The 25868-nt window shown below is 38.6% G+C and overlaps 1 long non-coding RNA gene across 18 annotated transcripts in view; it reads left to right on the top strand.

Moving 5' to 3' along the window:
• The window catches only part of LOC106730317, a 230561-nt gene that overhangs the window by 64970 nt on the left and 139723 nt on the right, over positions 1-25868 (top strand). For 14 of the 18 annotated variants that reach the window (XR_004314664.1, XR_004314660.1, XR_004314657.1 and 11 more), the window contains 7 exons: positions 5206-7535; positions 8482-8621; positions 9218-9396; positions 12585-12783; positions 12900-12994; positions 13537-13641; positions 24257-24524. This is a non-coding gene — a long non-coding RNA (uncharacterized LOC106730317). Of the gene's footprint in view, positions 1-5205; positions 7536-8481; positions 8622-9217; positions 9397-9908; positions 9945-12584; positions 12784-12899; positions 12995-13536; positions 13642-24256; positions 24525-25126; positions 25249-25868 lie in introns of all 18 variants that reach the window. The other 4 variants (XR_004314661.1, XR_004314665.1, XR_004314669.1 and 1 more) reach the window with 4 other exon arrangements.

Here is a 25868-nt window from a genome sequence, read left to right as displayed (position 1 = left end):
TTAGAAATTTCAATGTGGTATGACCATCGTCTCAAGGTCAAACAGAGACTTCACTCTTGAAAGACAAGAATGGATGTTTTATCTCATCTAGTTCACTTATTATTAGTTATTCAGAAGCACTTAGATGTCATAATAAATTCTAGCTTTTTCTCATCACATGAAAAATTCCTTGAAACATCTTTCTTCTCCTGTCACTTAGGACTTCTGAATGATAGTATTTGTCAGGAAAATCCCAAATGAAAAACTGCATTGTAGAATCTCGAGTATCTTTAACTGAAAAATTTGACACAGAAAATACTCTTTTAATGAAATTTTTTTGCATGTATTAAATGAGGTGAACTTGTGATAACTGTATGACATTTGATGAATTTACAGTCTAAAAAATTAAAAATAAGTTCTGCAAACATATGGTAAAACAGAGACGTTTTGGCTAGGAAAAGTAGTCAGAAAAAAGAATCCACGATCCTTTAAAAGTCCACCTTTACCACTCTTCTTAAAACAAATTTTCTTTTTAAAAACATTTTGTCTCAGCTGGTATAATTTTACATGCTAAACTGTCACACGTTTTTTTCCTATACTACGTGACTGACGTGCTGTTTAAGAGGGACGCTATGCCGCTTCAGTTACTTTTTAGTTAAGACCTTTTTAGTGTTCTCAGGAAGTAGAGTTTCTCAGTGGTAAGGCTGAAGTCACTTAAGAAAAGTGGTGTCACCTCACAAGGAATAGCCAGGTGTCAACGCAGGATGCTGTGGGTACTTCTGGATAGGTACTGATGACGCTGCCAGAATCTTAAACTGGATTGATGTCGTTACGTATTCGTCGATTTGTTTACAATTCATTCATTCATCTACGATTCCACTTGCACAAGGCCAAGGAGAAATACGAATAAATTAATTTGGCAATGATTTATTGATTCTTAGCTTGAAAAGAATATATTGGCTTTGAGAACTGAAGACAAGTGAGATTTAAAGCCCGTAGAAAAATATGGAGGGAGAGTCAGCCCTCATTTTATTTATGATCAGCTCACTAGATTACAAATTGAGAGATGTACCTCTACTTCGTCTTCTGTAAAATGGGGTTTAATTCCTCTTACATCTTTGAAGAGGTACCCTTTTGGAGATTTTATTTTTGAGTGTATTTGAGATCTTAGTTTTAGTTAACTACATTATAATTAAGAACAATCTTGTTACCTAACCAATAATAAATCATTCTAATCTATGTATAATATACACATATTTATATGCATATTTATATATGTTTTATGTATTTTTTGAGTTTAGCTCATGTAAATTGCTGTAATTTTCAATAAGTTGTAATTATTGTGATTTGTTCAATATTGCTACATGATGAATAATGGGAAGTTCTTTATCACATACACACATGTTTATATTTTACTGTGACCCTGTAGAATTAGTTTAGCTGATCATAATTGTAATTTAGATTTAATGTCTCTGTCTTCGTATCTATCTTTAGAGCTGGAACATTTCCATCCACATCTTTTTCACCCCCACTTTTCTGTTCTCATGCTGGCAGTTAAATCTCAGAAGCATCCACCCACTTCCAGGACTATGTTCTGACCTCTTGTGTTAGTTTTCAGCATCCTTTGCTAAAACCCAAAGAGGTCACATTCTGTGTGAGTGATAGCCTTCCTCAAAACCCATAAGATGTAAGACAAATTCCCATAGGGTATTTATATTTTAACACAGCCTGGTTGGGTTTTACTGGGGGGAAAATGTGGCAAAAATATGCTTCTATTATTTCGGCACAATGTCCTTTTTTTTTTTAAATAAAAAAATAACACAAGCTCATATAACTTGTGCTAGGCAGCTCTACCTAACCTCTGGAATCTCTTGCTTTATAAGATTTCTTCACAACTGTGCAGACTGGCAGTGTATCAAACAATTTGCATTTAAACGTGATGATCAGGAAAAAGAGATTCTTTAAAATACAAAAGCTCAGATTAAGAATACATTGGACATGCAAATATGCTGATTTAGATGCAGAGGGCGAATTCTAACAGTGAGCGACTATAGAAATTAGGGCTAATGCTTTTCCTGAGTGCCCAGAAATGTAGAATTACAATTGAACACCTATAGAAATAAATGTGACATCCAAATGGTTACCAAATGAATGTATTATGCTCTGTGATGTTTCACTGAATCCTAAATGAGTTCAGAATGATGACATACCAAGAGGTGCTGGAGTACTTCAGACACACTCAGTCAAATACGTGTGGTTAAATAAAAATCCGTGGAATGTTCCTTATATAAATGAGTTTTTCCTGTTTAGAAGGGAAGTAGAGCAATTTGGTTTTTCCTTATACAGACTCATCACAAGTAGGAGTTTACTTTCATCAACTGGCTCTAGCTTTTAAAGAAACTCTCGTGGTTTCAAAGTTACTCTGCAATATTTTCAGATTCTGATGTGGTAAGGTACCATCTCGCCTTCACTGTGCCCTGTAGCATTTCTTAAGCTACATTTTCTGTATGTAATAGGAGAAGCAGTAGTGACCTGGATAAGTGGGCTAATGGGCAGAATAAGTTTATGCTACCAAACGGCTTCCCAGCAAACTGGGGAGCTGGGATGTTCTAATTAGTTAAATATGCTGGTTAATATTGTTTACCATATATACAAGAACTCTTAAATGTTCTACATTTGGATTACATTAAAAATGCACTTAGATTCCAAGTTCCTACTCCTTTTAATGGGTGTGAATCAATGATTAGGGAGCAAATTTCAAAGAGTGAAGAGTGGCCCCTCTATATGGCACAAAGACTGCGTGACCAGTCAATGCAGTTGTTACTGTTATTTCGCTGGGTCTCCTTGAATCGTGGCCCCTCCCATCCTTGGAACCCCCACGCTCCTCCACCACCCCATCTGATTCTCCCTACTTCATCCCTGGTGTATTAGCCCGTGGTTCATCCCTCCTACAGTCGAGCCCTTTGCCTCAGGGTTCACTCCAGCTGCTCTCTTGATCTTCAAATGGGTGCCTTCTTCTTGTGTTCTTAGCTTAAGTATCTCCATCTCTGTTAGGCCTTCAAATCTAATTATAAAATAATATGAGCAATTTTATCAAATCGCCCTATTTTAATTTTCCCCTAGCAAGCATTACCATTTCACAGTTTCCTGTTTGCTATATTGATCAGTTGACCGTTTTTGCCCCAGGAGAATGGACGCCGTCGGACAGCAGAGTTTGCTTCACCTTCTCTCCTGCACCTCCTCTGCCGACTCGGTGCTGGGACATGCTAGGTGCTCAGTGAAGATTTGCTGGATGAATACGTTAGCTCTGGAGTTACATCTGTGTTGCTTACGTGTGGAGAAGTCTTCCTACTCTGTGCAGGCCTTAAACTCTCCCCGTTTAGATTAGGGATTTCAGATTTCTTCAGGATATACTGAGGACATTTTTCTCTCAGCTGGGAGCTGAATACTAATGACTTCTCCTTTCCCTCATCCTCCTCCTTATTTTCTTCTGTTCCTTCTTTTGTTCCTCCTCCTCGTCCTCCTTCTGGCCCAATTTACCTTAATTTGTCCCGAGACCCAGTTTAAGTTCTCCCCACTGAGAGTCAGTGTAGAAAGCAGTCATCTGGAGAGTCTGGTCGACAAGGAATAAATTAAGAATAGGAGGCTTGTGAATTCAGGTTTCTGTACAGGGCTCTCAGCAGAAGTGCCGAGCTAGGAACTGCCTCGTGTCCACTGAAAAGAAAACACCACTGAGTAAAAGGCAGAAAATACTCTCCATCAGACCTCTGATGGCCTCTTTTTTTTTCAAAGACACATGGAAGCTGCCCAGAGAAACTACTGGCCCCTCACCAGGTCCCAGACTTGCGGGCTGGCAGTTCCCGGAACATGGCAGCAGAAATCCGCTGAGATCCTAAAACTGAATGAGACTACAGGAGAGCTGTTTTCTTGAAACGAATGTCTTGATTTAGTCTCTAAATTTGCAACTCATTGACTTCCAAGAACATCTGATTCAGATAATCATATGTGATTAATTCTTTGTATGGAACATAAATTAAGAAACATCCAACGTTGACTAATGGGAAAAACCAGTTTCTTCCCCGCTCTTTCCCCTTCAGTAAAATTGAAGAGGTGCCATGTTGGTGGTCTGCCCTGAAGTCCATCCTGCTCTCAGCCTCCATACAAGCCTCAAAGACTCTGCCCTCCTGATGAATGCTGTCCTGGTCCTCTTCTCCCAGTGTTCTTTCTCTCCTCTTGTATATAAATCCTGTTACCACTGAATGTACTCCTTCCACTGTAGAGGGTGGATACATGACAGCTTCCAGAATTATGGAATAAGAATATATTAGCTACAACCTTCCTTTAGTACCCTCTCCCCCTATGTTTTTCATCTGGTGCTGACAGGTTAAATCCTTGAGAATCAGACATTCCGTTATCTTCCAAAACCATTTTCTGGCACCTTGTGTCATCTGCTCATTTTCCGTCTCCCACCACCACAGCACAGAGAGGCCACATTCTGTGTGAGGAGCAGTATTCCTCAACTCTCACCTGTTAAAAAAAAAAATTTGCACCAGACAAGATGTGCAGAGAGAAGCTGATTTTTTCTGATACTATTTCCAGCAATATGGAAGCCAGCACAGACAGACCAAGTCTGGATATCAGCTCCCCCAAAACAAAGGGCAGGAGTTTTTAAGAGCTGGGGTGGGAGCATGTGTTTGCTAATTGACCTTCACCAAAGGAAAAGTAAACTTTCTCCTATCGTCATGACAAGAGGAAGTTTCACTACTTGGAGCAAAGTGTCCAGGGAGGTTAGACTCCTCCCTGCCCACTGAGCCTGGGAGAGAAGGGTGTTGTCTTCCATGATGTTTACATTCAAGGGCTCCTAGGTCCTTGCGAAAGACTTTTCTGGTTATAAAATGACAAGAGGCTTTGAAAAGAACATTTATTTCTCAAATGAAAAAAACATTTACCATCACAAGTTTTCTCGAGTGAGTGCTCTAAGAAAAACAAGGTCGGGGGCCTCGAGTCTAAAGTTAAGTCAAGCTGCAGAGAATGTTAAGGCCCCCTGGTCATCAAATGTGTTTAATTTCCCTTAGGACTAAACTCGTGCACTTTACAAGGAGAAGTTCATCTTGCAACCACATGCCAACAATTTGCTTGTATTTTCTCTATTTTTCTTGCCTGGAATGTTATGATTTTGGCTAGTTTAAAGGTGTGCCTGGTTTAATGGTATATTTATTTTCTCAGCTTTACTTCCAACAGGTCACAGAGCTGTTGGAGGAGGCTGTCAAAAAGACATGACCTCTACTGACCTGCCAGCTGGTCCCTGGCGTTGGAGGCTCCCTGACCCCCTCTCCTGTTCTTGGAACTTGTATCTACTTGCTTTCCTGCTCCCAGAAGCTGCTCCAAGGATACAGCCTTGAAATAGAAACATGGTGTTGAAGCTATCAGGGTGAGTACACAACTGAACTCTGTTAAGGTCTCTATATAAACTTTCAAGATTCTGGCAGGTGGGTACGGAGATCAACTCATCTTACAGCTGCTCAAGACAAGCCTCATGCAAATTCCTTTGTTTATTAAACCTTCCACCTACCAATTTGGGGTGACCTGCCTCTTTCTTTGGTCTCTCCCTGCCCTCTGTGTACTGGGCGGTGGGAGGAGGGAGGGTGTCATTTCGGATTATAACCAGGCAGCTCCAAGGAGGTTCTGAGGCAACAAGAGTGCACGTTCTCAGATTAACAGGACAGTGAATCATGCTGGTTCTTTGCCTACCATCATAGAGGGGTTTTTTTCATATTTAAAAATTCCATTCCATAGTTACTGATTTTAATCACTATCATTGCCACTTTATGAATGCTTGAATAATATTACTGGAATTTTTTTGAAGGTTTATATTATTTTATGTTAAAATAGTAGCCAAGTGGTAACCCTAATCATCTGTAGAAGTTCCTATGTGTATAAACAACAGCTTGGATCACACAACATTGTAAGTTTAGAGGTGGGTATTTCTATGTATCTGCAAAAGTACTGCCTACAAGGGAGGCTAAGGCTTGAGCAGACGTTACAATCTCATCACTCGTGTCCATGGGGGATTGGTTCCAATAGCTCCCACACATGCCGGAATTCTCAGATGTTCAAGTCCCATTGTTGACCCTCCATATCCATGGATTTCACATCTGTGGATTCAGCCAACCTTGGATGGAAATTTTGATCTATGGTTTGGTGAATCCATGGATGCCAAGCCCAAGAATACAGTGGGACAACTGTATGTTTATTTGAAAAAAACCTGCCCCTAAGTGGACCAGGGACAGTAAAACCCATGTTGTTCAAAAGTCAGCTGTAATTCATTTAGCGTGCCGACTTTGCCATCTTGCCATTATTAACTGAACTTTACAATCTTTTGAGGTTTCCATTATTTTAAAATTTCTCATGAAATGGATTAACAATATTAATCTATAGCAATGCACAGACCTGTATTTTCATTTTCAAAGAGCACAACTGTACTTTAGTTACAGATGGCTACTATCTTAGCCAGTTACATTTTGAAAAAGCAGAACATTTCTCTAAATGCTTAGGGTCAAGTACACTAATGCCTGACAGTATGTACTCTCAATGGCTTGTGGCAATTATCTGAACCATCTTTGCAAATATCAGCATGTGAATAATGCTCACATTTGGTCATTAGCTGAGGGTGTTATTGTCTTCGTTCACCTGCCAAATGTGCAATAAGGAAGGTCATCTTTAGACGGCTATTAAATCTTTTCCTTAATGTTCCGTTATTTCCAAGTCTGCGGCCACTGTTTTATGCCATGTGGTTATCTTAATGAAATTATTGAATTACAGTTATGAGGTGTCATGTGGCATGTCTAATATTTAATGAATGTCTGACATGACTTGAATGATTTCTGTTCTTGTTGAATTGATCAGTCAGGTCTCCTCAGTACAAGATGTTCTGTGTTATTCTGTAATAGAAGTCACAGTAAAGAAGAGCGCCCTGGACTTGGTAAGACACATATAAAGGAAATGACCAGTGTCCTCTCTGCACAGTTTGGTGGTGAAATGGTAGTGCTCGGAGCCTATGACCACTGTATGGGACAAAGATTTTGTTTTGTTTCGTTTTGTTTTCAATAAAGAGCACATTGCCTCACACTTTTAATTTCAATTTAAATGAAATTTTGGAATATAAAATTCCATAATTATGAAAATTGTGAAGCAAGTGTGGCTTACACCTTTATGCGTGTTTGCTCAGACTCAGCATGAGTGGGACTGAAGGAGGGTCCCCACTGGAGGGACCCTTGGTTTTTCTGGTGGGTCTGGGGAAGAGGGGATGGAAGAGGTATGACTATGCCTTCTTTCCCTTTCTTTCTTCTGCACATCACCTCAGCTTTCTTTTTCCTGCCTAATGTGGTGGTCACAGGACCAGGGCTGCAAATCCACCTGCCGAAGACAGAGACGATGAGTCCAAGCAAGGAGCTGTAACTGTGCCTCTAAATTCCAAAGAACCTGCTGAGGAGGCTTGCGCCTTCGCCCATCTGGCAAAACCGGGATGACCGTGAATGCAGCTGTATTGCCTACTGGTCAGGGGGGCCCACTTGTTTGGCACCCATTGTAACCTTACCCTGTGTGAATGGGAGTGGACTGAGGGGGATACTTGCTAGACCAGCAGAGCGGCCAAACCTAAAGTCCCTTCCAAAGGTGGAAAAGTTTGGACATAGTTGAAGAGAAGGAGGAACAGTGGTTGAGGGTAAAGGAATGAATACACAGATTATCTAATTAGGGAAATCCAATATTACATGAACACCTCAAGAGAGGCGCAGGGCAAGAGATGATATTGTTTTGTAGCTCAATCATACTTGATTCCTTGAAGGGTGAAGCTGTATCTTGCTGAGATCACAGCTGCTCTTGGAAGCTCAGAGACAGTTAGAGGGAAGATGGCCTCATTCAGTGCCCATATTGAAATCAAAAGAACCAACACTGTAGCTACAAACGCACATTCACATTCTAACCATGATTTGGCTGCAGCAAAATGACATTTCTGTCATGATAAATCAGTGTTGTTAATTTACATTTATTTTATTTGTATAGAATTTATAATTTTGTTTTTGTCTGATTAGTGTTATGTGAAGTATTAAGAAATACTTTTCTTCTGTTACTCACTTAGCTAACATTAAAACAAAAACAATTCATGTTGGCTGTCTGTTAGCATATTCTGCCCTTTAAAAGAACCTCGTACCTGTTATGGGTCGAATTGTGTACCACCCAGATCTCATAGGTCGAATTCCTAATCCCCAGCACCTCAGAATATGACCTGACTTAGAAATAGGACTGGGGCAGGTGTAATTAGCTAAGATAAGGTCATGATGGAGTGGAGTGGGCTTCTAATTCGGTATGACTGGTGTCCCTGTAAACGGGGACATTTGGACACAGGCTCACATACGGGAAGAATGCCATGTGAACATGAAGACGGCCACCAACAAACCAACAATAGGCACTCAGAACAGATCCTTCCCTCCTGTCCCTCAGGTGGAACCACCCTGCCACATCTTGATTTCAGACTTCTAGCCTCCCAGACCGTGAGACAATATGTTCCTGTTGTTTAAGCCAGCCAGCTCGTGGTACTCTGTTATGGCAGCCCTCGCAGCCCTGGACTGAAGTTCTGAAAAGTGTGTAGCTTTCTTCTCCTCTGTAGATTTGCTCAATGTTCTTGAAGCTCTCTACCATGATTAATTGCTTAGTAGAAAATTTTTATATGTATCTGTTTTTAAACCTCTTTTTCTCATTGTCCTATGCATTTACTCGTAATGTTATTTATTTAATTAAACTAGAGCTTAAAAAGATCTGATTTAGAATAATTTCCATAATGTCCCTTCTTTTTCTGCCCTCTTTTCTCTTTTCACACGTTCACACAATTTTAGAGAATCAGAAACCTTAGGACCATCACAGAGAAAACTGCCAAGGTATAGTATGCATGAATGTGGCACGTGACTAGATTGTGACGAAGCTTATATCAAAGAATGCGAGGTAGAACCCATTACATTCTTTATCAGCATCATTGGTAAAGTAGTTACATAACTGCCTTTCTCTTTTCTTTTCTTTTTATCCTTTCTACCTGTCTGGGCATTGACGCTTGTCTTTTTTCTATATTTCTCTCATTTACATATATTCTTCCTGTCCCAATTCACATACAATTTTTTTCGTGAAAGATGGTAATTTTGAATGATGTTTTAGAAAATTTCTTGCCTATCATTTGCGTTCCTAGAACTAAAGAGAAATGAAAGGAAGTCAAGAAATCAGTAATACCACTGAAGAGGAAAAAAATGGCCTCCAGATTCCATCATTTCCTGTACGTCGCCTTTGCTTGTTTCTATGGCAAATGAATGCAGAATGGAAATTACTCACACTCCACCAGGAACCTGGATGCAAACCCACTTGCAGAAGGTTGGAATAAGAATATCATTAAGGATTCGTTCATTTTCAATGCAAATTGTGGAATCTGAGGAGGACTAGAGGGTCAGAGGGAAAGGGTGTGTTTTCAGCGCTGCCGAAAGCTGTCACGGTGACTGGGAGGCATAGCAACTCACTTACTTATAAAAATAAATCTGAAAAGAGAGTGGGTCAGGCGCAGGTTTGCAATTTTACTCCTGTCACTATTAGATGGATAATATATCCTGAAAAATCTTAGTTGTCAGGATCCTGAAAAAAAAAATTAGGAGAGGACTAGTAATAGAAATCCCTAACTTTGCAAGGGCGGGGACATAAAATATACTCACCTTCAGATTATTTGAGATTTCTATAACTGACAGTTTTTGGAATGTTTTCTAAATTAGAGAAAAGGAGTCGTTTTTTTGTGTGTGAGATTCAAAAAATAACTGTGTAGTGAGTTCTGGATTTTATTAAATTGTGCGTTTTGAGTTTTATGATGATACTTTTGTGCTCACCTTTTCCCACAGGTGTTTTTCTCCAGCATTAATCTTGTTTATCAGAAAGTAAGTAAATAGCAAAGACCAGGGAATATGTTAAAATTCAGAGAAGAAAATTAATTGAAAATCAATCTTAAATAATATGGCAATATTCTGAAGGTAGATGTGCCCTCTCTTGGGTTGAGTGCATTAGGGTAAAATGTCACTGAGATTAGTGTGGAATTGAAACCATGCTCTGGACAAAGAAGTCCCTGAAGCTACGGCTGTGAGTTCTGTAAGGGCCAGACCAGCAAGGCCCTGGCTCTCAGCCTGAAGCCTAATTGGCTACCCGCCTTCTGTGGGGGATTGTGAAAGGTACTCTCTCACTTCCTCCCATATTTAGACTTTGAACTGAGTTAAAGTTTAGAGGTAAAATTTCCCCCCTAATGGTATGAATTTTGATGTGGATTGATCAGACAGGAAGTTGGTCTCATTGTAAAATACGTATGTGGGTCCCACTGGGAATCCCACCTGAAGATTAGCCGGAGAGGTTCTTGTGAGAGTTTACTCTGTGAGAAGTGTTAGTGGTTTCCCCATCTGCGAACCCCACTCCTAGGGGATAGACCAAGGAAATAGGCAAAAAGGAGGCTAGTTGATATTTTTAAGGAACTGGCTACAGAATTTTAGTCAAACTTTGGCATAATTTTAAAATTCTGTGGCATATGGAATAAGAAAGCCTTACAAAATCAAGGTGCTTATAATTGCATTAACCATTATTTGTAATCACTTTTAGGGTTTGTGATGAACGTATTTATTGTTCACAGAACAGACACTGCCACCTTCAATTGTTGCATTTTCTGGGTTTGGATTAGATATCACAGGAGTATTTGAAATGTGTTTACTGTGTGTGAAGCACTGTCTCACTACTCGGTGAAAGGAAAGTTACGTGTCCTAAAGTTGCTTGTAACTTGTGTGTGGAAAAGACATTGAAGAAATAGAGTATTTGGGTGACCATCCCTACATTATATGCATTACATATATAAGATCATTTGAAGCAGGAGTTTTGGTCATTTCCAAGGCATGTCAACACTCTAGACATTTATCTTTCTACAGAAAAATTTTAATTTTGTTACTTTGTTGCTTAAACCTTTTGACTAGCTTTCTCCTCTCTTGTGCGCACAGAATCTTAGACGCCTGTTGGAGGCTGTACCTGAGCTTCCATCGCTGTCAGAGGCTCTGATACATCCTCCCGTGAGCCCTGTCCTTTCCCTTTAGTAGAAAATATTACTGTGCTCCTTTAGTTTCCTCTCCGCTGCTCAGCTGTCCTTTCCGAGGAGGTGGCTGTCCTGGCCGCCCTTTCCTTCTTGTGCCCCTGGAAACTCGCACATTGCATACCTCATAGCAAGTATTCAGTGAACGTTTCTGGAAGGTGCGACTATGAATACCTGTGACTGGTTGCAGTCAGCAGGCAACAAAGCAAAGCCAGAAGGGGATGTTCTGTTCCTCCTTTGTGCTACACCTACAATCCCGGCTTAGCAGGTGTTGGCTGGGGAGAGGAGTGGTAGGATTTCTAGGGCTGCATGTGTCTCCGCTTTCAGGTTCAGCTCAGAAGTGAGGAGACCAGTCACCGAGACCGGACAGGGCTGCAGATGGGTCACTCAGTTCTGGAGCTGTCTGGATGTTGAGATTTTCTGAACTCGTATGCTTTCTCTCTCTCTCACTCTCTCGTTTTTGTCCTTAACATAATTTTCATATCCTGTCATGCTGTCCGGTAGCTTTTTAGGATTGGTTTAAGCCTACCTGATAACTTAGATTTTCCTCTGAGACTCTTCCTGTTCCAAACAGATACACACAGGCACATTCACACACACACACTCTTTCTCACTTTCTTAAACTCTCTGCCCCATCCCAGCTGACTCTCATACATGGCCTTCTATCATTGTGTTCCTGTAACAATTTCCCTATAATGTGATCCGTGAAAGTAACATGTTATGTAACCCATTCAAAGAAGTCCCTCCTCACACGCTTTTCTATCAACCACAGTTATGCAGCAACTCAAAAATTAATTATCTACTGAATTAATTAATGGTTGAAAGGGTTGTATAGATGACCAAATAAATGGGTAGATGGATGGATGGATGGATAGATGGATGGATGAATTGGAGCAGTAACTGCTTTTTTACGTTATCTTGTTTGCATTCTCTTGTCAACTTGGATTATCCTTACATTCCAACAGTAGATTAGGTAGATAAGAGTAAAAATGCTGCAGGAAAGAATAGCAAAACAATAAGCAAAATAAAATACTCTTATTACAAGCAGTATGGTGCACAGCCTTAAACTTTTATATTATAGTATTATACAACAGTACATGAATTACTTAAGATATTTCCCTACTTTGTGGAGATTTTTGTGAGGGTTAGAGTAGAGATAGTATAAATTTTAAAGAGGAGACCAATAAAGAAAAGAAAGTAAGTTATTTTAATGCATCGTTATGATTATGGTTTTCCTTAAACCTCCTACTATATATTTTATTTAGTGCATGCATAAATTATATCTGTGTAGTTGATGAGTGAGTGGATTGGTAAGGAGGTATCCTGTGCCACTTAGAGTGGAAAATGTGTTTAATTATTTTTAAAATGTATGTAGCACCAGAATTTAGCATTACTCCCAACAGACATACATTGATTTAAACACACATGGAATGGTTGCTTTGATGTCTTCTCAAAGGGCCTTCAGAACTCGAGCAGCACAGGAGCTGAAGCTCACTCCAAGAGGGCAGCGTTGTCCCGCCGCAGTGTTGCATAACTGAAGCACGGAGCTCCAGGGCTGTGGCACACGGAGACTATATATGGTGCATTTGAGAGCTGAAACGATGACTTCTTTTTAGAAGACAGCAAACAGCAGATCGGGGAGCAGTGAAGTTTCAGTTGAGTCATCTCACTTGTGACACTTATTTTAAATGCAATCTGTTTAACTCCAAGTATTACCATCTTTAGAAAGTATAGGCCTCTTTTCCAGGGCACTTCTCTTAACCATTTGCAGGTAGCTTGCTGAAGAGCTTCCCAAGAGAAAAGTCCATCTCCTCCGAAGGAATAGACTTTGCCATATTTTTATGGAGAGCATCTTCTCTAAGGAAGGTGACTGTTACCTTTTCTCTGTTGATCATTGCCCCTGCTCTCAGGGAAGGGCTTCCTGCAAGCTCAAGTGCAGCTCTGCATTCACCATCCACAGAGCAAAGATGCCTCAGCATTTTCCCCATGTTCCCTGTGGTAAGGCTAGTTATTTTCCAGCCTTTGGGTGGTTGTTGAGAGTCTTTGCATGGTTGTTGCAGGGAACCATGGCCCCTCACATTTCCGCCCATCTTGCAGAGGCACAGGCTACTTTTGTTCTGCTTTAATTTTCTGAGAATGTTTGTGTTGCAAATAGCCTTAGAAAACAGTGTGTCTCTCTCCAGAGCAAAGGGTAGGCATGTTTACTGCCCATTATAGAGATTCAGGTTCCCTAAGCTGAGGTTTTCCCTCTTGTAATGCAAACCAATGAGTATGTAACACAAACCATTGAATAAGCGGGTGTCACCTGGCCCTCTGCACATTACCCTGTGGGAGGTGGGACTCGAGGGCCCTGATACTTTGGTTACTGTTACTGCTGTGACTAATAACATCTTTTGTTTCGTATTCAGGAGTCTTGTGTTTTTTGCTAGCATCTGTGGAGTTGTAGCAGGCTAACTTATTAGCCTGAAAGTAGGATAACATCTCAGATCCTTCCAGTAAGTGAGAACAGTAAGGTAAGATATATTATTTTAAGCATTGTGATATAGAATTAATTAATTAAACTTTTGGTTTTAACAAATACTTATAAAATATATTAAATAACACTTTAACTGATGGCTGAGTTATATGGTAAGTTTAAAATAGTACTAAGAAGAAATGCTTCATTATGACACTATATGTGCATTTATTCAGTGTTACAACGAGGGTAAAATTAAATTTGCATAATGTATTGCATAGCTCTTGACAGCCTGCATGTTTCGTTGAAAAGTTGAGACTTTTCTAAGCGTAACATTTTCATCTTGAGAGAGAAGTGATCTTAAATTAAAAGAGTTTTACAGCTAAAAATTTTCCAGTACTTTCCTCATAAAATTCCTCAATTATTTTCTTGTATTTCATGTCCCCAAGAAATTATTCCCCCCAAGGCATGTTTTCTGAAGTACTCATGCTTAAAAAAACTCCCTATGTTTGTTCACATTCAAATATTCTGCTGAATATTATTTTAAATTCAAGGAACAATTGTAATCGTTTATAAGGTTGGTAGCATTCTCTTAAAATACTACAGAAGCCTAATTTAAACAACAGTTTTAAATAACTCAAATATAGTTTCATAATAGATGCATTGCATAAAATAAATTTTTTCATTAAGCACTTTACTTGGATTTAAATATCTTTTATTTCATGCTGTAGATTTAATAAAAAGTAATCCAGCACAATAATTTTGTTATACTTCAAATTTAGAATTATCTGAAAATGCAAGTTCAGTGAGATGTAACAGTGTTCTTTCTCATGCAAGTTTACATTTTTTTAATAGTGTCTGATAATTGTTCATAGTGATAAATATGTTTGAGATTAGTGGGTTTTGTATATTGTACAGTTTTTTGTTTCCCTTTTTTTAACACCCTGTCTTTCATAGATTAACTTGGGAGGCCTGTTAGGGACTGGTAACGTCCACTGTGCAGCAATGAAAGCTTCCTCTCGAGAATAAGCGTGCTCTGTTGTGCACTGTGCTTTCTCCTCTCTTCATTCCTCTTTGGTTCTTGTTTCTTCCCTACTTCTATTTCCATATTTACCTTACTTTCTTCTTCTTCTTTTTTACACACTAGAAGGGTTGGCTTGTGGCGCTACAGACAGGGATTGGTGGGCGGAGGGGGCAGGGAGACTCCAGAATGCTTTCCCCCCTCTCTGTCCTGGGTGGTGTCTCCATCAGTGACTGTGCCTTCTTGCCTCCAAGTGTAGCCTGCCTTCTGTGGTTCCATCTACCGCCGGTCAACCCTCACATGGTGTTCTGGCCCCAACAGACACTTCCGATTCTTGAGGCCTTAACACCCCCTCCTCTGATGTACCTCCTGCCCTAAAACAGCAGTGCTGCTGCTGATGTTAGTCTCCGGGTTTCACCACCATCCTCTGCTTAGCTGTTCAGCTCACCCATCACTTTAATAATTAGTTCCATGTATCCAGCTTCCTCTCATTAACCTACCCAGAATGGCTTCCGTTTTCCCTACTGGACCCTGACAACTCTCTTGAAGGGATAAAACATCTTTTTGGCATTTCCTAGTCAGAGTTTCTTCATTCCCTTTTATTCCTTCCTTCTGGGTTCTTCTCTCTTCTCTCATTTTTGATTCTTTGACTGGCATCGATGTTTGCACATAGAATAGACTGTGATTGCAACTACCTAATGTAGCAACATGGAAAACAACGTTAACTGAATTTATTAACCATCTTATGCATCACGATATAGAATAAGTAAGTAAAACAAAGTCTTTTAAAAAATGGTTCATTAAAACTGTGTCATTTTGTGTGTGTGTGTGTGTGTGTGTAGGTACCGTATGCATGTACATGATTTAGACAGACAAGAGAACAGGGCACTGAAGTCCAGCTCCAGTCCCAGTTACGCACCTTGCTTTACAGCTTTGGGCTAATTAACTCTTTCTGCCTCTGCTCCTTCATTTCTTTGATTAGCCAATTACCCAAAACTTGGAAAACAGGCGAGGGAAGACTTTTTTTTTTTTTTTTTTTGGTGTCACACTAGAGCCTTGTGCAACTGGTTCATTCAAGGATTATTATATTGTCTAGGGAAGCAAGTTGGCAAATTATGGCCCACAGATGAGATCTGCTTAAGGGCCTGTTTGTTCAGCCTTTGAACTAAGTATGGATTTTACATTCCTAAAAAATGGGGGGAAAAAAAGGAAACTAAGACTAATATGTGACAGAGATTTTACATGGCACACAAATACTAAAATATTTACTATCAGGCACTTTACAAAAAAACATTTGCCAATCCCTTCTCTGAGGGAATGAACCATTGTGTGATTTACTAGTTACTGTTGATCAGGATTTAAAAGGTAGATGACAACTTATAGATTGATAAGTTGCAAATGAATTTTGTCCAGTGCAAAGGCAATAGATTTGTGTCTGGTAGGAAAGACAGTCCTAAAGCATATGGCTGTGGCACCCTCCAGGACATGAATTCACTTCATATATAACTTTGTAATTCTATTTCAGCATCTTCAATTGATTGTAAGTAGTCCAGTGTCTCTCATTCTCTTTCAAAACAGCTTTAATATCCTGCTGGTTCCCTTATTAAGAAGTCGAATGATTTTGTCAATATGTATTTATTTTATATTTGCATTTGGATGATATTTTAAACTCTTAGAAATGTAAGCTTTGACAGTAAATGAGCCACCTCCATCTTCCCTGTCTAGGTATCGGTTCTCACAGTGTTTTCATACAGCGTGATGTTGGTGACTAAGTGTGGGTTTTCCTGTATTTCTCATCGTGGAAGCCACTCTAGGTATTCTCTCCACAAAACTCCAGTCAAAGGCGTCTCTAAGTTATTCCACTTTCTCTGTTTTTCTTTTTAACATCCTGTCTGATGTCGGCAATACTGAGTCTTTGGATCTAGTGCTCATCTCCTCAGACCAAGAGTTGTATGTTTATCAAGAGACAGTGATTTTTTTCCCTTTTTTCTGTATGTAAGTCTTGCTTATTGTTAACTCATGATTCGATCAAATAATAAACAAATAAAATCAGTGGTGGGAAGAGAGAGTGAATTTAATGAAGAACACATTGAAGGCTTTGATAAGATTCAACAAAGATGAATTGCTAAATAATCGCCATGCAGTTAAGTCTGGGTGAAGCAGTGGCCAAAGGCTGACGTGCGTGGCTGTGACTGGGCTTCTGCTTGGAAGTGCACAGTTTTGAAAACACCAGTGCTCCTTGCAAGCCCCTCTGTTAAATGTGAACATCTCCGTGTTCATGGCGCATAACAACCAGAAAGCTTATTACCTTTCGTGTGATATGGTAATAACAGGGTAGTTACATCTTCTTCTTACGTGGGGATTAGGGCTAATGGGAATTAACTGGGGTGAAAATCTCAGTCACCAGGAGACTCTCCTCTCTTAACTCCCCAGCCCACAGATCCAGAGCACAGCTTGGGAGGCATCAGGAAGGCACAGAAAGCAGGTGTGTCTGTTGCTCTAAATAGCTCAACTCTTCCCTACCCAAGTTAGGAGAAACGTAGGGACTCACTGTGAATAGTCTGAGTGCTGACCCCACAATGAGACTGGGCTCCCAGGCTAGGAAAATAAAAATCAGGGAGAATTCCTGCACTCAGACTACTTCTCTAAGTTCTCCTTCCCTTTAAAGAAACTGGAACTGTGATTTGAAGAATTTTTACAGTGGGTATGAAGTCAAAAGACAAAGGGGACAAAGTTGAAACCAAACTCATAGATTAAACGCAGAGGAAAAATATTTTAGATACTACTTACTTATTTACTTCTGTATTTATTTTTGTGATTCTCCACTTTAACTGGTCCTGATCTTGTTGAATAAGGGTTTGATGCAGTCAAATAAGGAGCTTAAAAAGCACAAAGATGTTTAAGCAGATTTGATCTCTGAGATTTAAAAAATCTGAGTTTATGAATGTTACACAGCTTCTGCCTTCATAGGACACTTGGATTATTATCAGCTCTCATGGAACATTAACAAGATATCAGTATGTTGTCAAAAGACAAACTTAAACCCATCACAGTCCCCTCCAGTGAGAGCATTGTATACCAAATTAATGTATTTTTTAAATGTGAATGTGGATATAAATTATAATATATGATTCATACCCTAATAAAGGTACAAAATCGATTTATCTGGTGAGCCTTGATTAAAGGTTAAAGAGATAAAGAGTGATGTCAGTGGTGAAAAAAGACATCTTGGAAAGGAATTCAAAAGGCCAGAGTTTAACCAAGTCGTTCAAGGGGTGAGATTTCTGGCAGAAGGAGCAAAGGTACATATACTTGATCATGGTGTAGCCAGTTATAATATTTCATATTATTGGGATGTAGGTGGTGTAGAGATGAGGAGTAGATAGTAGATGCGAGGTGAGGCTCAAAAAGAACACAGGAGCTATGTTATGAAGGGGTTGGCCTGCACGACTAGGAAGTTTGGAAATGAGTGTCCATTAAAGGTTTAGGTAAGAGGGTGACTTGATATGACTTTCCATTCAGAGAGCTCTGACAAAATACAAAAGTGGATCACAATGTGTTAAGACCAACAAAGGGGGTGCCAGTTAGGTGGCTGTTGGAAAGGCAGAGGAAACAATGGGGCTCTGACGTACAGTGGTGACCGTGGTGATGGGAACCCACCAAATCAGCAGCACCTACCAATTAATTAGACCTGAGACTGAAGGAGAAATGTTCAGATGACTCATTGATTTCAGGCTTAGGCATCTCGGTGATGAGTGGCTGGTAAGGGAAGGAATGCTAGAGGGTATCAGAGGTCTTACTGCCTGAAGGGCACATCATTTTCGATGATGAGATGTTTGTGTAGCAGGCAGGTGGGGATGTCCATCTGGATTAGACAAACCCGGTCCCCCTCACTTGCATGACTCTGGGAGGGACATACACTTTTGTAAAATGTGCACAATGAGATATCTCAGCCTCCGCTGTCTATGGCCGCTGCCCTTCCCTCTGACTTCTCTTCCCCACACTCTCCTTCTCGACGGTGGCTGGGTGAGTGTGGGGGGCTCCAACTGAAAGGTGTGGAGGAGAGACTAGTTTAGGTTTAGAATCAAGTGTGTGGGGGGTTTACAACCCTGGTGCTAGCCATCCTGGCTCGGGAAAGGCTTTCAGGCACATGTGTATGGTCCCCGGTGCCAACTCACCTGACCTTAGGATGTGAAGGGGCAGGGCTGTGTCCCAGGTTGCCTGGCATAGAAACACATGGGTCACGGAGGAGAAATAAAATCTCAATGGATGGAACCACAAGACGTTTTGTGGAAAGTTCTTCCAGTTACCCAGATGTGAAAGCCTTTGTGTGGAAGATGTGGCTTTAAATTAGTGCTTGATCAAAACAGCAGCTCTTTTCTTTTATGAATATATTTGATAATGAAACACATGATTATAAATGCACCATGTTTCTTGCTTTCAAAGGGAATTCAAGAAATGAAGTTATCTGAATTCCCCTGAATTTGCTGGACACAAATCTCTAATAGTATTACACACAACGAGTTCATCTGTGTGAGAAGTCTCATGTTTTCTGCATTCATTCCAACTATCAGTAATAAGGAATATCTGACTAACCATGCCAGATGAAAGACTGATTTATCTTTCTATTCTCTATATAATATTCTAAGATAATCAATGAAAATGGAGTGAAGTATGGAGTTGTGTCAGACAGTTAATGAAAATGTGTTTCTTTTTTGGCTTCTGTGATATTAGGTATTTGTCAGCCTTTTAAAAAATCTTTTTGTTCAAATACGTGTTCACTTTTTAAACTAATTTCATATTCAGAGTTCTGTATTCCTTTTCATAAGGAAGGTCTTCTATATCATATAAGCTTCAGACCTCACAGGACCTGAATCCCTCCGGGAGTCAGAATACTCACAGTGATGGAGATTGGGGGTGAGGAAGCCCTGGGGAGAGTGCACTGAGGGGTGGGGAAGGAGAACGAGAATGGAAACCCAAATTTGGGAAACTAAGGAGCAGGCAGAGGAAGAGGAGTCCTTGAAGCAGATGGAAAAGGAGCAGCTAGTGGGGAAAGGTGTCACAGAGTCGAGTCACGTGAGTTGAGTTTTCAGAAGGAAGTGGTTAGTAGTTTTCAGTTCCACAGAACGGCCGCCATGAGTGGGCTGAGAGCTGGTCACTAGATTTATCTCAAACAGTCATGGCAGTTTTGGTGAAAAGTGAGTGCTAATGACAAGTACAAGTTGTCATTGTACTAAGTCATGAACTTAAGATGAGCAAGTGAAGACAAAGTGCAGACACCATTTTCATGATGCTTGGTGGTGAGGACTAAGAATCATGGCACAGCTAGACCGGGGGTTAATAATGAGAGACAGCTGTTCCATTGGAGAGCGGGGGACTCAGGCGTCTGTACTGCTCACGCAGCTGAAGGACAAGCATGTACTTCCTTTACATCCTTCTAAGTCACAGGACACGGGCAGTTCGACAACTTTACTTGTGAAACGGAATTCCTTCAACATAAACCTAAGTCGTGGTCTTTGAGTCAGTCATTTCTCTTCTGCAAGATTTCCTATGCGTTTTAGCATGATTCTACCATTTTTCCAAGGCCCAAATCTTGACAATCCACCTTCCTTCCATTTGTTAAGCCAATCACAGGTGACCTGCACTGTTTCTTCCCCAGACCTCTCTTGACTGCGCTCACCCACGTGCTCCCTGCTCTCATCTCTGGTAAATGGCCACTGTGTTTTTCACGTGTTAGTGCACAGCCTGTCTTTTCTAAGTCTCAGCTAGCCCCTTTCAACTAGTCCATGTCTTTATATTTGCATATTTTGTATACAGTGATATTAATCATCAACATTCATCCTGCGTACACGTTAGCCTGCAGTTAACGTTTATGCCCTAGTTCTTTTAATTGTGTATTTTACGCAAAGGAAAAAGCTTACTCTTCTCTGTGAAAATACTTTAAGCTATGAGCTGCTGTCCAGATTCTGCTGTCTTTCCAGTTTAGACTTTTAAAAAATCTTTTGCATTTTTCACATTAATTACCTCAGAATTAATTCAATGAAAAATTCTTAAAACTCGATTGATCAGACAGTGGATATCAAACTCTTATACTGTTATAGCCTTTCAACATTGACTTAAGAAGTGTTCATTTATGTTTCAGGGCTAATGACTACATTTCAATTTTAATTGCAGAATGAGAAAATGAATGTATTTTGCTTATATTTAGCCTCTTTCTTCAAAGCTTTTGATTTAGAAAAATAGGTCTAATTTGATTAACACTTGCTTGCATTTTGTTTTTTCTGAGGCTTTATTCTTGTTTGAAATGGACGTGTCATGAATCACAATTTATATGGGCTTAAAAATAACCACTTGAAATAAGTAGGTAATGCTTTCACAAGACAGAAACTTAAACAGAAACAGTTCCCTAAATGGATGTATGTATGTGTTCACATATATGTATAACCTTAGATTTCTCAAAGAAATTCTAAGTTTACTTGAAGCCACTATGTAACAATACTTTTTACTCTTCATTGGCTTCTGCCATTTAATATAAAAACTACATTTGAGAGAATGACTTTTATCTGGCTTAAAACACAGTGAAGGCTCATGGTTTGAAGTTTCCAATCAATCTTTAACTTTCTAGTGTTGGGGCTCATTTATTCATTTTAAAGCACTGCTTCTAACAAAAAAAGAAAATCTAATAATAGAATCTATAGAATTGTTAGACAATAAACAGTGCTTTAAAAGCAAATTTTTAGTAGCTCCATCATAAATTCAACATTTACATCTCCCTTGAAGTGCTCCTGGTTTTCAATAGTGGATTTTGGTATGATCCCATAAAAGATTCATATTCAGACATTAAACAACACTGCTTTGAATGATTAATTTTAAAATCTATTTTTGTCTACTACATAATAGGAATTTCCCCTATCTTTCTTGTTTATAAGAAGTGAGGAAAACCAGTCTTGTGATTTTGATTCATGATTATGTCTTTGTGGTAAACATGACATATTTGGAAAGCAGAACAAAAACAGTAATTCAAAGGCGTTATTGACAAAAATATTTACTTCATAAAGACCTAAAGTGATACTCTAAAAATAAGACATTTTAATTAAAATCTATGTGAAACAAATGTAAGAATATGTAATATACCTCCTTTAGGACATTTAATTTTTTTCTTCTTAATTTTTAAAAAGAGCCAGATATTTATTGTATTTTATATCTAAGCCATCATCAGTCACAAAATTAATTATCCAAATATTACAACTTATTTTCCCTAATGCACAAAAAGAACAAAAGTATTAGAATAAAGAAACTACACCATATTTGTAAAAAAATTAATTGCTTCAGAATTCTTATTTGTAAAAATATAAGTTGATGAAAAGATACTTTATGTGAGATATCCAGAAATAAACAATCATCACCCAAGAAAAAAATGTGAACTTAACAAGACAGTTTTCTTTTTTCAGAAATATTCATAGCTGACTTTTATCTGAATATAACACAAGGCATAAATATTCAATATTCAAGGCTAAACAATAACCCTATTAAACTTCATTTTTTTTTCTCTACTAGACATCCAGTTCTGTTTTTGGATCTTAAATGAAATAAAGAGGAAAAAAATGATGTGGTTTCTTAAATAAATTAGGTTATTTAAAAAATCTGATTTTCCCACATTCTGTATTATACTTTTGAAACGCACCAGTATCTGTTCATTATTAGGATTAATTATGCATATGTATTTTATATTCAAATGCACACTATAAATAGTATTTTTAATAAAACATAAAATTCCTCTGAAATGGAGTAGCCAAAGTAAATAGTTATTCCTTAATACTCATTCCCACCCCTTCCCCATGAAAATGAAATGGCAACTCTGACAGAATAGGAGGGACCCAGAGTGAGTGACTCTATTCATCTACTAACTGACTACTGCTGCGACATCATCCCACCAGTTTCACATCGTTGTGAAAAGAGTTCACTTTAAACTAATTGGCATCACCGTGAAGTAAATTACATGACTGTGTCGTTGGGCAGCAGATCAGGCCCATGCTAGGTATAGTTGGGGTGACACTCTTCTGTAGGGATAGTGTGGGTGAAGGCTGAAGAGGGAAGTTTTGCATAGGAAATAAATGTGTGAAAGCTACTGACACTGAGGCTCAATTGTCTGTTTTTGTTTTTAAAGAGACTTTTTTTCTTCTTTTTTTTTGGAATGGATCTTTTTAGTTTTCTGACAATGATTCATATTGATTACTCATGTTAGAACATGGCCTATATGATTGGGAAGATTAGCTGATCAGCTTCCATTTAAACAACGAGAAGGTCCATTTAATCTAAACCTCAAGTCTAGGATAATGGATTTGAACTTTCCTTGAAATTCCAGAAAATAAATCCAGATTGCTCTCCAAAGTTATGGGCCAGAAAACTACTATTGTTTAAAAGCCAAGATGGTACCAAGCTTATTGGAAATGATATTGGAAAGGAAATAGAAAAACAAATTTCTTTGCTTTTATTCTGTCAACATGTCCTCTCATCAGGAATATTATGGATAGACATAGTTACTACATCACACAAAATTAGAAAAAAATCTAGGAAAAGGTAAAGCAACAATGGTGAATAGAATGAATTCTATATATACACAGACTAAGACAAAAGTTTGGGAAAATAAAGTTTGACACTAGCTTATGCTTGTAATGCCCTAAAGGTTTTAGATTTTCGTAATATAGTGTTTAAAAAAATCTGATTATATTTTGAGGCTGAAATAGATCCTTCTGATGCAAGTATAAGAAACTATTTTCATAAACTTTTAGGAATCAGTACTCATTACTGATGAATTATCACTATTTGATATTTAAATGAATTCAAAAGAATTTTAGATTAACTGATGGATTGTGGCTCCATATTGGATTGTTAAAGAAGCTCAAATTCTTTGTGGAATACATATATCATTTAATTTCTTTGGGTCTTATCAAATGCAGGTCAAGTATAAATTGCTTTAAAATATATTTCGTAGGAAGTGTCAGAAAGTGGAAAACACTATGCTTGGAAAAACCCTCCTTATAATTTGAAGATCATATCTATGCCACTATCTTGTCATTTTACTAGTGCTTAGTTTAGTTTTTAATATAAGCATAATCACATCTTAAAGCTGATGTAAATATTTTTAGAAAGTGGCATTACACAATTATTAAATATTTAAGTATGTTACCAGGAACGTTAATGTTGTTATTCATTTTTCACAAGTCAATTTTTATATAAAAATCCCATCTATAAAATCACTTATCAGTGATAACTGATGAAATAAAGTAACCTGTGGAGTGAAAGAGACAGAGAACAGCATCTGAAAGATGCACTTCTGATATTTTCCTGAAATTCCTGAACACCAAGTGGTCCAAAAACCTGAAATTATTTTTATTCCAAAAACTTGCAATTGTTTTCTTTTCTGTTCTGTTAAGCCAGGAAATCTATCATTATAGTTTGGGAGGGGGACTGAGTTGAGGAGATGAGGGAAGTTTTGCTATTGAGGGTCTTTGGTTGGGATCTATTAGGGGCCATTCAACATCCAATGTTTTTAACAGATCATTTAGACACGTACTGTATTTTTTACGCACTGGCAGTCGTCTGCTTCTAGGTGATGAAAGTTTGATTTGCGACTCCTCTGTGTCCTTAGAGAAGAGGCAGTCGTGGAACATGAGGCCTTACTCTACACTAACAAGAAGGAGTTTGCAAACTGACTGTGAAAGGACAATTCCAACATTCGATGAAAGGAACAGCGCCTGGGTATTTGAGGACGCGTAGAACTTTAGACTCCCAGGCTGCGGCGCAGTTTTAATTGGGAAGGCGATGACTCTGCTGTTGTGGGAACAAGCAGCTGGCTGTGGCACCGTGGGAAGATCATGTTCCTACCAGCTCTGCCACTTACCAGCGTGTGACCTTAGGTAATAACCGAGATTTTTTTTTTTGTCTTTTCATGTCTAAAAGGAAAGATGTGGTTTTCATTTCTAAAGTCCCCTTTGTCTTTTAAAGTCTTTTTCATCTGTAGGAATAATTTTAAAATTTCCTATTTAAATAGGGACTACATTAAGGCTGGAATCTTCAGAAGAAATGTTCAAAAGGAAGTAACTCTTTTCTATTAAGTGCACCTTAAGATGCACTGAATACTTCACGACCAGTTCGTGTTGTCTTTCCTTTAAAGAATTTGCAAGTGTACAGGGACAGTTCCATTTGCATGTGTTTAAATCTTTATTTTTCAAGACAAAAAGGAGGCAAAATTTTGTCTATCAAATAGGTAGTCTGTGGAAACAAAATAAATCATGCTATTTTTCCTCCATTTTTAATGTTTAAATAACCTGCAAAATAGAGATATCAACAAAGTTAAATAAATCTCAGAAAATGAAATGGAAGCATGAAAGATCTATTGAATCTTAATAGTTTCTCATATCGACATGAAGTTATTCTTACTGATTGTGGGACATTTACATGTAAAAAGAAGCAATTTTAGGAACATCTAAAAATAAATGCATTTTAAAATTTCTTTGAGTTCTATAAACAAGTCCCTATGCTGAAGGACCGAGTGGATACTCAGCTCCGCACTCACTTGAGGAGGCGATGTTGCAGCAGTTTTTCATTTTATGGGACAGTTACTGCTGTGCAGTTCACCGTGTAAGGACTTAGCCATACTCCTTGCTTCTCCTCTTTCCTTTGTATTTTTATTGCTCTAAGAAAATCAATCGTCCCCACCCTCAGGGCCTTTTCCATACATGCCTATGTGATGCCATTGAATTAAACCAATTGATATATTTTGACAGTTTGATCAATTATATATATATTTGCCATTTTTCTTTTTCATTAACCTGAAGGCCATAGTAGTTTTGATAACCACCACATTATTATGTAGCAGATCCTGGCTGAAAAGAAGTAGTTGAATATGCTAAATGAAGGGTTATGTTTTGGTTCAGAATTTCTCTTTTTACAGAAGTGAGGTATTGAATAACGCAAGTGGTATTTAAAATCATGTATATGATGCTAAACAGACTCCCACTCAGCAACATGAAGATATATAGTTTCTTGAATTTGTAATGTCGTAGGAGTATTCACTTATGGTTAAGAGTGTATTATATTTCGATAAACTTCCTTTGTGTTCTCCCAGTAGGAGATTTTTAAGTACCTGGTAAAATAAATGCATTCCAAACAAATAACTTAGACATTCAGACTTCATATATAAAATATTATTTGCCTATTGGAGTACGACATGTTCTCTAAATCCTAAAAAAAACTTATGT

The sequence above is a fragment of the Camelus ferus genome, chromosome 23 (assembly GCF_009834535.1).
Source record: "Camelus ferus isolate YT-003-E chromosome 23, BCGSAC_Cfer_1.0, whole genome shotgun sequence".
Classification (NCBI taxonomy): domain Eukaryota; kingdom Metazoa; phylum Chordata; class Mammalia; order Artiodactyla; family Camelidae; genus Camelus; species Camelus ferus.
Note: the sequence above shows the minus strand (reverse complement) of the source record. Positions and strands in the feature narration are given on the sequence as shown.